General features: G+C 41.2%; 1 protein-coding gene across 1 annotated transcript in view; it reads right to left on the reverse strand.

Moving 5' to 3' along the window:
• The window catches only part of LOC310851730 (phospholipase A2 inhibitor 25 kDa subunit-like), a 1,159,037-nt gene that overhangs the window by 802,582 nt on the left and 343,740 nt on the right, over positions 1–12,715 (reverse strand). The window lies entirely within an intron of this gene.

Here is a 12,715-nt window from a genome sequence, read left to right on the forward strand (position 1 = left end):
TTCAGTAGGGCTTGCTTGTGAGTAAACACACATTTGCTTACAATGCTTATGGGGGAAAACAAACCATTCCCGTCATTTTCACATAGTACCCCACCTCCCATTTCAGAATAAGGCAGCCAGCTAAATCTTCTCTCCACCCCCCCCAGAAGCCCCCTCCCACGTCCTCATCCCACCAATCTCCCCCTTTTTATCAAAGAGACGGAGGGAGGTCAAGCAAGCAAGAAGATAGTCTCCTTAAAATTACCGTAAATAAAGCCCTTTCTTTTTAATATGGAGGACAGCTATTTAGGGGGAGCCAACAACATAATCACCACCAGAAAATAAAAAATAACACAACTGTTTCCCTTCTCCCCCCCCCCCAGTTCTTTGCTTTCCAGTTCTTTGTTTACTTTGCCACTGGGTCTTTGATTGACTAGCCGTGGGGCGGGGGTGGGTGGGCAGCTCCTCCTGGATTGTTAGCAGGCTGTGCATAGTGAGTTGAGCTCTATGTGGAAGGATATTTGTGAAGGTGAGAGAGTTTGTTGGCTTGTGTGAGGGTTTATCATCATTTCTTATAGATTAGGAGGAAGGAGGGAGAGAGCAAAGAAAGCAGGAGACATGGTGCCTGCAAATTATCTGTAAATATCTGTGAAGTAGCTGAAATATATATAATGTAGCAGGAACCCCCCACCCCAATCATTCTGTTTGTATAAACTTCACACTCACACACTACATACGCCACATTTCTGTTATAAATTCATAACACCACATTTCTGTTATAAATTCATAGAAAGTCAACCATACATTGGATTTGCACTGTTCCATTTTTATTTTTACTCCATGTGACAAGAACTAACAAAGGGGGGTGACTTAGTCCTGGTCAGCCATAATCCCTTCACTGTCTCAGCACATACACTGGAGCCCTGCCCATGCCAACCCTGATGATCCCAGACAGAAGACAATCAAGATCACAAAGAATCTGCATATGGGAGTGGATTCAAACAAAGGACACTGATCAGATCTTCCCTCAGGGGGCAGGAAACTGCAAAATCCCCTTTGTCTCCTAGAAATTCCTGGAAGGGGAGGGGGAAAGGAGGAACCAGCCAGGTGACAAGACACTCAAGTTACCACCAACTCCTCCCTCGGCCCCTCCTTTCTGTAATGTATGCCTCCCACAACCCCTCCTTTCTGTAATGTATGCATGATGTTTCTGGGGGTGGGCTAGACCTAGAGGAGGGGAATTTCAAAAGTTTTTATAAGACCTTGCACACTATTCTTCTGGGTCTTTCCTCTCTCCTGCAAGTGAGGGGAATACCCTGTTGCAACAGTTCAATAAAGGCCAAGCCTACAGGCTGCTGTTTTGCTCCAGGTTATCCTGGTTGGTGTCTTTGTTTTGTCCAAGGGAGCCCTCGGATTTTTCCTGTAACAGTTTGGCGACCATGCTCAGGGACACTTGGTTCTCCTGCAAAGGTGAGAGGGGAGACAGAGGGGATCGGGCGCCACTGGGCAACCTTAGCCCAGGGATCCTTCTCCTCTCCCTGCCTCCTCTTTGTGGGCGGTAATCAATCGTCACCAAAAGCCCAACCAGGGGGAGCAAAGGCGAGGTCAAGCCGGCTAAAAAGAAAAGGATCCCGGGATCCGCGGGGGACACCTTCAAACGTGAGTATGGTTTGAAGTAAATACATTGGGAGGGGGGTGGAGAAGCAGTGTCCCCACGACAGCCAGACTTTCCTTCTTTCATTTCTGGCGTAGCCCCTCGGAGTCGGCCGGGTACGCTTTAACTCTGCCTTTTTCTACCCCGATTCTCCCCTTCGGAAAGTGGCCAGGAGATCGCGGAACTTTACTGTCTGGCGTTACCTCTCGGAGTCGTCTGGGTACGCCAAAACCTTTCTCTTTCTCTCCCCTCAATTTCTTACGCGGAACAGGTCCGGGGAAATTGTGGTACTTTTACTGTTTTCCGGCGTTACCTCTCGGAGTCGTCTAGGGACGCCTTAGTCTCTCTATCCCTTTTCTCCCCCGTTTTCCGTCTTGGAATTGAGTCCGGGAAAGCGTGGCTCTTTACTGTTTTCTCTGACGTCCCTCTCTCGGAGTCGTCCAGAGGCGTCCTTCAAAGCTCTCTCTCTCTCTCTCTCTCTCTCTCTCTCTCTCTCTCTCTCTCTCTCCTCTAATTATGCAAACAAAGCCGCCCCAGCTGCCTGGCGACCTTTGTTAGGGATGACCCGGGTACGTGAGAACGCAAGGTTGTTTGTTTCCTTTCCAAACCTTCATTTTCTCGGGCCTTAATCTGGCATTGCACTGCGCAAGCGTCCAGTAGGGGTTCCGAACTTAGTCTCAACGGCTAGGCAGGAGGCTGTCGTGGAGGGTAGAGGGGGGAATTGGGGCCCCACACTAGGATTAGTCTTGTAAGCAGCGCTGAGGTAAAGGAATTCCGGGTAGAGAGACCCGTGGTTTAGTTTCAGGGTAGAGAGACCCGTGGTTTGAGTTTCCGGGCAGAGACCCGTGGTTTTGTTTCAGGTTCAGGTTTGAGATTTCCAGAAATTAATTCGTGGTTTAGGGGGAACTGTAGGGAGTGAGAGGAGCTTGGGCTGAACGGGAAAATTTATCCAAATTTCCTTATGTAAAAACTTGGAGCCACTGAGGGAAATCACCCTTAATGTCTCTTTTGCTCCAGGGGCTACGTAAGACAAAAGGTGTTAAGTAGTTTCAAATCTTAACATGATTAACATGCCAAATTCTTTTCACAGGTAAATATCAAAGCACTCCCCCCCAAGGGATTAAAATCACAGACTTTGTGTGCATTTTAGGAACAGCATTTCCTGACAGACTTCCCAGTATTTTGCTATTAACATTCTAACTGATGTTGTCACATCAAGAAACACTCTTTTATTTTCATTTGGGATGTTAGAATGCCAAAACAGGTTACTTCAGGTTTCTTAAAATTGTGTGTCTTAGCATTTATTTATTTTTCGTTCCTCATAGGTCATTGTGTGTGTGTGTTTTATTATTATTTTAACCTTGTATTTTTTTTTACAGTTCTCTTTCTCTCCAAAGTGAAGGAAAGCAAACAAATTTAGCAGATAATAACAGTAATTATATGGAAATGTGATAATAATATTGAAATGAATAAAATGCTTAATCCGCTAAGATTTTTATTATTTGCAGCTTCCCATGGAAACTGAAGGACATCCTTTTTGCCTTTTGCCCCTTCCCTTTTTTTAACTGTCTTTAAAGTCCCCAAAACCCTGCCCCTTACAGGATATCTCTTCTACAAATGTGTTACTACATATCCAATGAAAAGCTTCGCCACCACAAGACCTGCAACCGCAACAGACACCAAAGTTTCCACAGTAGCCACAGCTATCTCTTTCAAAGGATATAGACTGCCGGGGGATGGGGCTGACAAAGGGGGGGGGGAGTTGAATTGCAAGGACATTTTCTCACTTTTGAACCTCAAGATGCATGCGTAAAAAATATCACAATTGTCTCAAGATATTCAACTGATACTTAATTAGTTTGTTTTGTATTATGTGTTATGTAGGAATGTTGAAATGTGTCTGACAGTGTGTTATTTCCACAAATGGGGGGGGGGGGGCTATTTTGTGGCTATTTTTGTGTGTAATTGTTTTTATGTTTAATGTCTTATTCCTTACACCCCAGTGGAGGATTCTCATACATTTTATGCTTTTTTTTACAGATCAGGCTATTATGTAGTCCAATGTCTAGAATTAGATAAATTTATAACCACATTTAGTTGTTTCACCTGGCACTCTGCCAACTTCCCTGGCACTCTGCCAACTTCCCTACCCATTTTAAAAAATGTGCTAAAACTCACTTTACCAAGGAGAAGCTTCTAAGCTACATGAAGCTTCTAAGCTACATATGCTTTGGTTTAGCAGGAATGATCCCTTGTAGAGTTAAATTGACTTATTTGGACAAGTGTCCTTTTAAGAATGGTTTTCTTTTAACAGATTGGTTTGAAAAGTTGAGAACCATGGGGCAAGATAAATTCAAATTGGACTCAGTTTGAATTGGGCAAGTGTATCCAGGCTGCAAGTAGCTTTTTGGTCCTTAAAGTGCAAGTGAGCAACTTCCCATGACTGCAAGACCATAGCCAGTAATAATAAAATCCCATAGAATGGCCAGGCAAGGACATTTCTCTCCTGACGTGCCCAAACCTGTGCCAGCTGGGGTGAGTGCCAGGCAACATGGTTAATATGAAAGCCCTAAGTGGATTCACCAGGGATTGCTACTACTGTTACACCAGGCCGGTGTGAGACCACAGACACCTTTGACACCTGAGAACACAAAAATGGTGGGGGGGGGGGCAAAGCAAACTGCATTTTTCAGTCATTAGTGGACCTTCCTGCTAAATGTAAAGCGTACGCCACTATTGAGAAAATATTTATTCCAAGGTGCCAAAATACCACAAGTAACTGAGCAACAAAATTTTAATTTTACGTGATATCCTATGTCTAACTATGTGCACTGTTACACTGTTATATTTCTATACAAATATCCTTAAGAAGCATGACATCCAAGTCCCTTTCAAGTTCACATGGACACACGCATCTGGGACGGAGAATAGCAGGTTAATATTTACCACTTTAAATTGTGCAGAGAAAAGGATTGCAAAGTAACCACCTTTGCAATCTTATCTCCGAAGGGGGGAAGTGTAGCAGGAACCCCCCCACCCCAATCATTCTGTTTGTATAAACTTCACACTCACACACTACATACGCCACATTTCTGTTATAAATTCATAACACCACATTTCTGTTATAAATTCATAGAAAGTCAACCATACATTGGATTTGCACTGTTCCATTTTTATTTTTACTCCATGTGACAAGAACTAACAAAGGGGGGTGACTTAGTCCTGGTCAGCCATAATCCCTTCACTGTCTCAGCACATACACTGGAGCCCTGCCCATGCCAACCCTGATGATCCCAGACAGAAGACAATCAAGATCACAAAGAACCTGCATATGGGAGTGGATTCAAACAAAGGACACTGATCAGATCTTCCCTCAGGGGGCAGGAAACTGCAAAATCCCCTTTGTCTCCTAGAAATTCCTGGAAGGGGAGGGGGAAAGGAGGAACCAGCCAGGTGACAAGACACTCAAGTTACCACCAACTCCTCCCTCGGCCCCTCCTTTCTGTAATGTATGCCTCCCACAACCCCTCCTTTCTGTAATGTATGCATGATGTTTCTGGGGGTGGGCTAGACCTAGAGGAGGGGAATTTCAAAAGTTTTTATAAGACCTTGCACACTATTCTTCTGGGTCTTTCCTCTCTCCTGCAAGTGAGGGGAATACCCTGTTGCAACAGTTCAATAAAGGCCAAGCCTACAGGCTGCTGTTTTGCTCCAAGTTATCCTGGTTGGTGTCTTTGTTTTGTCCAAGGGAGCCCTCGGATTTTTCCTGTAACAATAAAAAATAAAAAAGTGTCTAGTAGCACCTGATACTGTAAAGTAACAGTTTAGCTGAGCTACCCCCTGGGAAGCTGTCAAGTCTCTGCCTTTTGTTCATCAGTATATTGCCTTGATGACACCCTTGTCAAGATATTATTTCCATTGTTGTTGTTGTTGTTTAGTCGTTTAGTCCTGTCTGACTCTTTGTAATGCCATGGGCCAGAGCACGCCAGGCACTTCCACTGCCTCCTGCAGTTTGGTCAAACTCATGCAATATGACAATTTATCACACAGTCCTAGTGGTCATGTAACGTAGTGAAAACTTTCTGGGGAATGATTTACTGTAGAATGATCTGGGGGGGTGGTGGTGTTAAAGATAACATTCTACAAAAACCAAACCAAACAAACAAACAAACAAACCAGAAGCTTTTCTTTGAGGAATAATAGGTTCAGAGGTACCAAATGATCAGAAACATTTGGCTGCCCAGATGATTTATGCACAAGGATGACAAAGAGTTGCAACCAATGAGGCCTGGGCAGATGAAATTGATGGAGAATGTGGAGATGGGTAAACTTATGCGAAGAATAAGAAACCAGGGAGACGAAAAATTCAGGAAACACAGATGGGGAGAAGGGAAATTGATTTAATATTTTTTAATGAATTTGCATATTTGTTTGAAAAAAATGAGAAATGAAATATTGCTTTGAAAAGCCTTTTACCACGAGGTCAATTGTTTTCATAATTTCTGTTAAAAGATATGTTTTATTTCCTCCACATATGCAAAGAAGACTCCAGAGTGGGGTGGGAGCTGTTCCCAAATGTCCAAAACATGCAGGGGCAGCTCCACTGGCCTGTCGCAGAGGGGAAGGAGGGTTGGAGCAGCCTCCTGCCAGTGGCAGCTCCAAGAGGAGATGAAGGAGGAGCAACCAACCATTGAAGCTGCATGGCTGCCAGGTTTGGCTTTGCCCCCAGCTTCTGCCGACATCCTCTCCCAATCACCTTCACAAGCTGACACCTCTGAGAGTTGGGGAGGAGCCATGCTGGCCAGAAAAAAGGGGCCTCCAAGGGAGGTTGTTGTGGAGTTGGGTGGAGAGAGGCTCCAAGGGTGAAGTGAATGGCTGCAGTCCTGGAGCTCCACATCAAGACAAGGATGTCCATCTTCGGGCCTAACACTTGGCAGGCACTGGGCAAAGTGGGCATAGACCCGGCCTGCTTCTCCTTTGATTGTTCCTCATTTGCAGCACAGTCCCCTAAAAGCTGCCTGGGCTGGAGGCTGGAGTTTTTGCAGTCTTCAAAAGATTGGCAGTTACATTAACTCAATATTTCAGTTTTTCCTGGAAATGTATTTTGTAAATTACCCACCAAGGTCTCAGTAATAAACGCCACATCAGCACCCTAGACAATGTATCAAAACATGGCTGAATGAGATCTTAAAAGATTGGCAGTTACATAAGCTCAATTGGACTGGTGTTGTAAATAAGTGTGTTAAGCTTTTTAATTAACCCCTTTTGAAGTTGCAAGTCCATCTTTGTGTTAGCCTTTTAAACCACAGTATGCCTGAGGGAGCATCTCTGTCCCCATCGTCCAGGCCAGACACTAAGGTCTACCTCCGAGGGTAGGGAAGTAGGAAGAGAGTGAAGTTATAAGGCACCAGTCAGAGGATCTTCTCAGTTGTTGCAACTGCCCTGTGGAATGCCTTCCATCAGATGTCAAAGAAATAAACAACTACACAATTTCCTGAAGACACTTGAAGGCAGTCCTGCATAGAGAAGCTTTTAATGTTTGATGGTTTCCTGTGTTTTTGTATTTTGTTGGAAGCCACCAAGAGTTACTGGGGCAACCCAACTGGAAGGGTGGGGTATACACATTTAGTTGATTTTGTTTTTGTTCTTGTTATTTTGCTTTCAGTCATGGGAAAGGTCCCTTTGCTTCCTGGAGATCCGAGTTCTTCATGAACTTTACTGTTAACGAGGACGGCCCAATATAAAACATTGATAGGTTAAAAGATAAAGTTTATTTATTTTTCTTAAACATATTATTGATTTTCAAAAAACAAAACAAAAACATATACATTCACAGAACTAAGATATTTTTTAAAAGCAAAAAAACAAAAACAAAACATTTGTGGGCTTCCTCAAATCACTTGACTTCCCTCTAATCCCTTCCTTGGTTCTATTGTTCATCAACTTACTGCATGTCCATTGTTATATTCATATCGTATGTAAATCACCTACAATCCAATCATGATGAAATTACAAGTAATCTTAAAACCCTACTAATGTATTAACATTAATGTACATTGCTTCTGTATAGATGCAATAAACATATTCCATTCTTTCTTGAATTCATTGTCATCTCTTCCTCTCAGTTTCATCGTCAATTTTGCCACTTCAGCATATTCCATCAGTTTAATTTGCCAATCTTTGTGAGATGGGACACCTTCTTCTTTCCAATGTTGTGCTACATAAACAAACTCTTTTGTCATTTTGGTGAATCCACTCCTGTAATACCTAATAGGAAAGCTTCTAAAACATTATTTTAAACATTTTCTTCATTTCATTATAAATCATTTCCCAATATTTCTTTATAATTTTACAATACCACCAAATATGAAAAAAATTCCCCTCTGTTGCTTTAGACTTCCAACACTTAGTTTTATACATTTTTGCTGATTTATCTGGTGTTAGATACCATCTATACATCATTTTCATATAATTTTCTTTCCTTGCCACATATGCTGTAAGTTTTTAATCATTCTTCCATAATTTTTCCCATTCCACTAATTGAATATTATGTCCCAATCTCATGCCCATGTAATCACAACTGATTTAACCTCTTCATCCTTCATTTCCATTCCAGCAACAGATTTATATTTTAGATATTTTTTTCATATCATTTCCCATCATTTCTCTCTGAAAAGTTGACATTTCACACGCAAATCCTATCTTTTAATCATTCTTAAACATTTCATTTAACTGAAAATATTGTAACCAGTCTGTTACGTTTTCTCTAACTTCATTAAAATATTTCAGTTTTAATTGGTTTTCTATTTCAGTTAACAGCTCTCTGTACGTTGCCCCCTGAGTTTCCATGTTTATTCCCCCCCCCCCGATATTGCCTCTAGTGGGGAGAGTCACCATGGTGTTTTTTGTTCCAGTAATACTTTATACTTCTCCCATACTTTAAAAATCACTTTCCTTATGATATGGTTTCAGGTACTCTTGCCTCTTCATACCATAAATGCGCATGCCAACCAAATCTATTATCATTACCTTCCAAAACTAATAAATTTGTGTGTGTTTTTAATCCATTCCCTGGTCCAGCAGCTACAGGAGGCTTCATAATATAGTTTCAGATCTGGCAGGGAGAAGCCTCCTCTATCTTTGATGTCTGTTAGTAATTTATATTTTATTCTTGGCTTCTTATCCTGCCACACAAATTTTGAAATAGCTTTTTGCCAATCTTTGAAGCATCCCATATTGCTTATTACCCTCATTGATCAAACAAAAATCATATTTTTAGCAATACGTTCTTCTTAAATACAGAGGCAGATTCAATCTTTTCCAAATCTCCAGTTTCCTTTTTATTTCCTCCCATGCTTTTTCATAGTTGTCCTTATAGATATTAATATTTCACTTTATTATGGATGTTTATACCTGTTTCTTGTCGACTCTTTTCTTTATCATGTTCTGATGTATTTTTAACTAATAATTTAGTCTTATTTTTATTAAGTTTGAAACCAGAGACTCGTCCAAACTCTTGTATCTTCTGTATGACCTGCTGAACTGATCTAAATGGATCTTCTACCTTAATTACTAAATCATCAGTGAATGTTTTCAACTTAAATTCCTTATTTCCCACCTTAACTCCTCTAATATTTTCATCTGCTCTTATATTACACATCTTGACTTCTAACACTAATATAAACAACAGTGGTGAGAGGGGGCAACCCTCCCTTGGTCCTTCTCACAACAACAACAATTTATTTATACCCTGCCCATCTGGCCAGGCCTGCCCAGCCACTCTGGGCGGCTTCCAACAAAGTATTAAAATATGGTGGCACATGAGAAATCTTGATTGATCTAGGTGAATTATTTTCCGTGACATGGCAGACAGACCGTGAATCTGACAGCTCGGTCAGATTCAGCTTTATGGAGCATCCAGGGAAGAGCACAAGGGCAACACACCTCCCCCAAAAGCACCCAAGCGGAGTATTGGGCTGCCTTGCTTTCCTGACTTGCCGGTCTCTGCTTCCGTCATGAAAGGTGCAGAGAGAGGGGGGAAGCCATGCAAAGTGTCAATGAACTAGGCACCATCGTAGCTCCGTAGACCAAAGCCTCTGATCTGGCCATGAGTGGTTAGTTTTCCAGCATACTGAGCTGATTGAAAAGTGAGGAAGATAATTGGTTTAATTTGAGTAATTTAATTCAGCAAGGTGGGAGGCTAAAAAGGAAGTCTGCTCCACTTTTTGGGTGTCTACCCTGCATGACGGACATTACAAGTGAAGTGCTGGGGGGACGTTTTTGAGACTTAAACCAACTAATGGAGAATTAAGAATAAAATAGTACTTTGCTACTGAAACTCAATCTTGAACTTGAACCTGCTCTAAAACAGGGGAAAGGTTTCCAATTTGTATTGATTTTGGATCTGAACTTGAACTTGACTTGAACTTGAGACTTTTGTGCAGTGTCTTTATGGACATAAGGAAATTCCCCTCCCCGTCTTCTCAAGAAAGGGCCCCATACAAGGACATTGCAGACACTCTAAAAATAAATGTTATTAGGTGTTGCTGGCAGTATCCTGAAGGCATCTCCTTCACATATAAAGATAAAAATCAGAGAATCAGAGAATCAGAGGAGGTAGAAATGTTTTGGAGGAAAAACTATAAGGATTTTGGAGGAACGGATCCCTCTTTGGAGGGTGCAGTTGGAGGACAGGACCCAGGAAAATCTGAGGAGAGTGTAGATAGTCAAGAGGAGGAGGAAGAGTAAAATAAGAAAAAGCAAAAAGGTAAAAAAGACAGGACAAGACTTTAATAACATAATTAAAATGGCTGACATGAGATTATTAAGCTGGAATGTTAATGGAATAAACAGTCAAGTTAAAAGAAACAAAATAGCACCCATAATATTGAAACAAAATTTAGATATAATTTGTTTATATGCTCCCAATGAAAAGAAGTTGGAATTCTTTAAAGATCTAGAAATTAACCTAATGGAATACATGGATCAAAAGGCAATTTTATTAGGAGATATGAATGGGGTATTCTATTTGGATAGAACAATAAGGAAATTGGAATTGGAAGAAGGGAAATTACCATTAACCTTCTTTGATATGATGGAAAATCTAAGCTTAATTGATGCTTGAAGATATAAACACCCATTGGATTGAGAATACACATTCTTCTAAGATGTACACCAGTCGAGCAGCCAGACAGACTCTGTTTGGCTTTCCAAAGAAATTTCTTTAGTGGTTAAGACAGCAGATATATTAACAAGGAACCCTTTGGATCATAACGCAGTTCTGAGACAAACAAATGGTAAAAGAAACACACCAAGAAGCTGGAAATTAAACAAAGATTTATTAGATAATCAGGAAATAGTGGCGAAGGCTGAAAATAAATCACAAAAGATTATTTTGAATTAAATAACAATAAAGGTACAGATAGTAATGTAGTATGGCATGAAAGCAAATCAGTGATTAGAGGCTTTTATATAAGCCAAAATGCTTACCAAAAGAAGGCTAGAGAGCAGAAGAAAAAAGAGATTTTGGATGAGTTAATCAAAAAAGGAAAAGAGTTAGTAAATAATCCAGAAAAGGAAATGACTAAACATGCAGTTAAAATATTACAATCACAGTATTCAAGGATAATTAATCAAGAAATGGAATGAAAATAAAAATATTGAAGCAGAAAAACTTTTAGCATGCTAATAAGCCAGGGAAGCTATTAGCATGACAATTAAATAAAAGGAAAACTAATAATTTGATTAATAAAATCATATAATTCAACCATTACAAAATGTGATAAATGAAATATTCACAATAGGTGAAAGACTGGGGAAAGACCCGGGAAAAGGCATATATTATTTTAACTCCAAAACAAGATGCAGATAGATTGGAGGTTAAAAATTGTAGACCAATTTCATTACTAAATTGTGATTATAAAATATTTGCTAATATTCCAGCAAAAAGAATGAAAGGCCTAAAAGATAAAGTTTAAAGGAGCAACAAAATTTATATTTCAGTTTTTCCAGGAAATGTATTCTGTCGATCACCCACCAACATCTCAGTAATAAACGCAACACCAGCACCCTTGTCAATGAATAAAATTCTGGCTGAATGAGGTCTTAATCTGGCATATAGCAATATCCCACAAAGACTGTTCGGCTGAGCAGATGAGCAATCAGTTACATACTGTAACATTACTCTGTTGCAGAGAGAAACATTTTCTTCATCTTTAGTAGTTTGCAACATTTCCCCTAAAATGTAATCAGATGACCAAAAGCATAATGAACTCTTCCCAGCAACCTGGTGAAATTGGGTAGCAATAGAACAGGCAGGTTGGAACAGTGTCACAGAACAAACGTTTCATCACACCAGTGATCTTGCAGTCCCAGAAAAAGAGGCTGATGACCAGAATCATTATATTCCAGACACCTGTCCCCACCCCTTCTAGTTCTGCCAGATGAGAATTCTCTCCAAACATCCATTAACCTTTGGCAAGGTGTTGCGTTCGCAAAGTAAAGGAAAGATTGAACTCTGATTAATAAGAATACATACAGAGGCTTGAAGCAGCAAGACTCTGGGAAATAAAACCGTTAATTGATTTAAGGTAAAGTTAACAGGGGATGCGGATGGCGCTGTGGGTACAACCTCAGCGCCTAGGACTTGCTGATTGCATGGTCAGCGGTTCAAATCCCCGTGGCGGGGTGCGCTCCCATCGCTCGGTCCCAGCGCCTGCCAGCCTAGCAGTTCGAAAGCACCCCCGGGTCCAAGTAGATAAATAGGGACTGCTTTCCAGCGGGAAGGTAAATGGCGTTCCGTGTGCTGCGCTGACTCGCCAGATGCAGCTTGTCACGCTGGCCATGTGACCCGGAAGTGTCTGCGGACAGCGCTTGCCCCCGGCCTATAGAGTGAGATGAGCGCACAACTCTAGAGTCTGTCAAGACTGGCCCGTACGGGCAGGGGTACCTTTACCTTTACCTTTAAAGTTAACAGAAGTTAAAGTGCATGAAGGACGTCCATCAACCATATCCTTTGCTTGTGTCAGAGGGGGAAAAATAGTTTAAAATCAGCTGCATAATTCCCTGATGAAAAAATGCATG

Source organism: Podarcis gaigeae, assembly GCF_964106915.1.
Source record: "Podarcis gaigeae genome assembly, chromosome: 8".
Taxonomy (NCBI): domain Eukaryota; kingdom Metazoa; phylum Chordata; class Lepidosauria; order Squamata; family Lacertidae; genus Podarcis; species Podarcis gaigeae.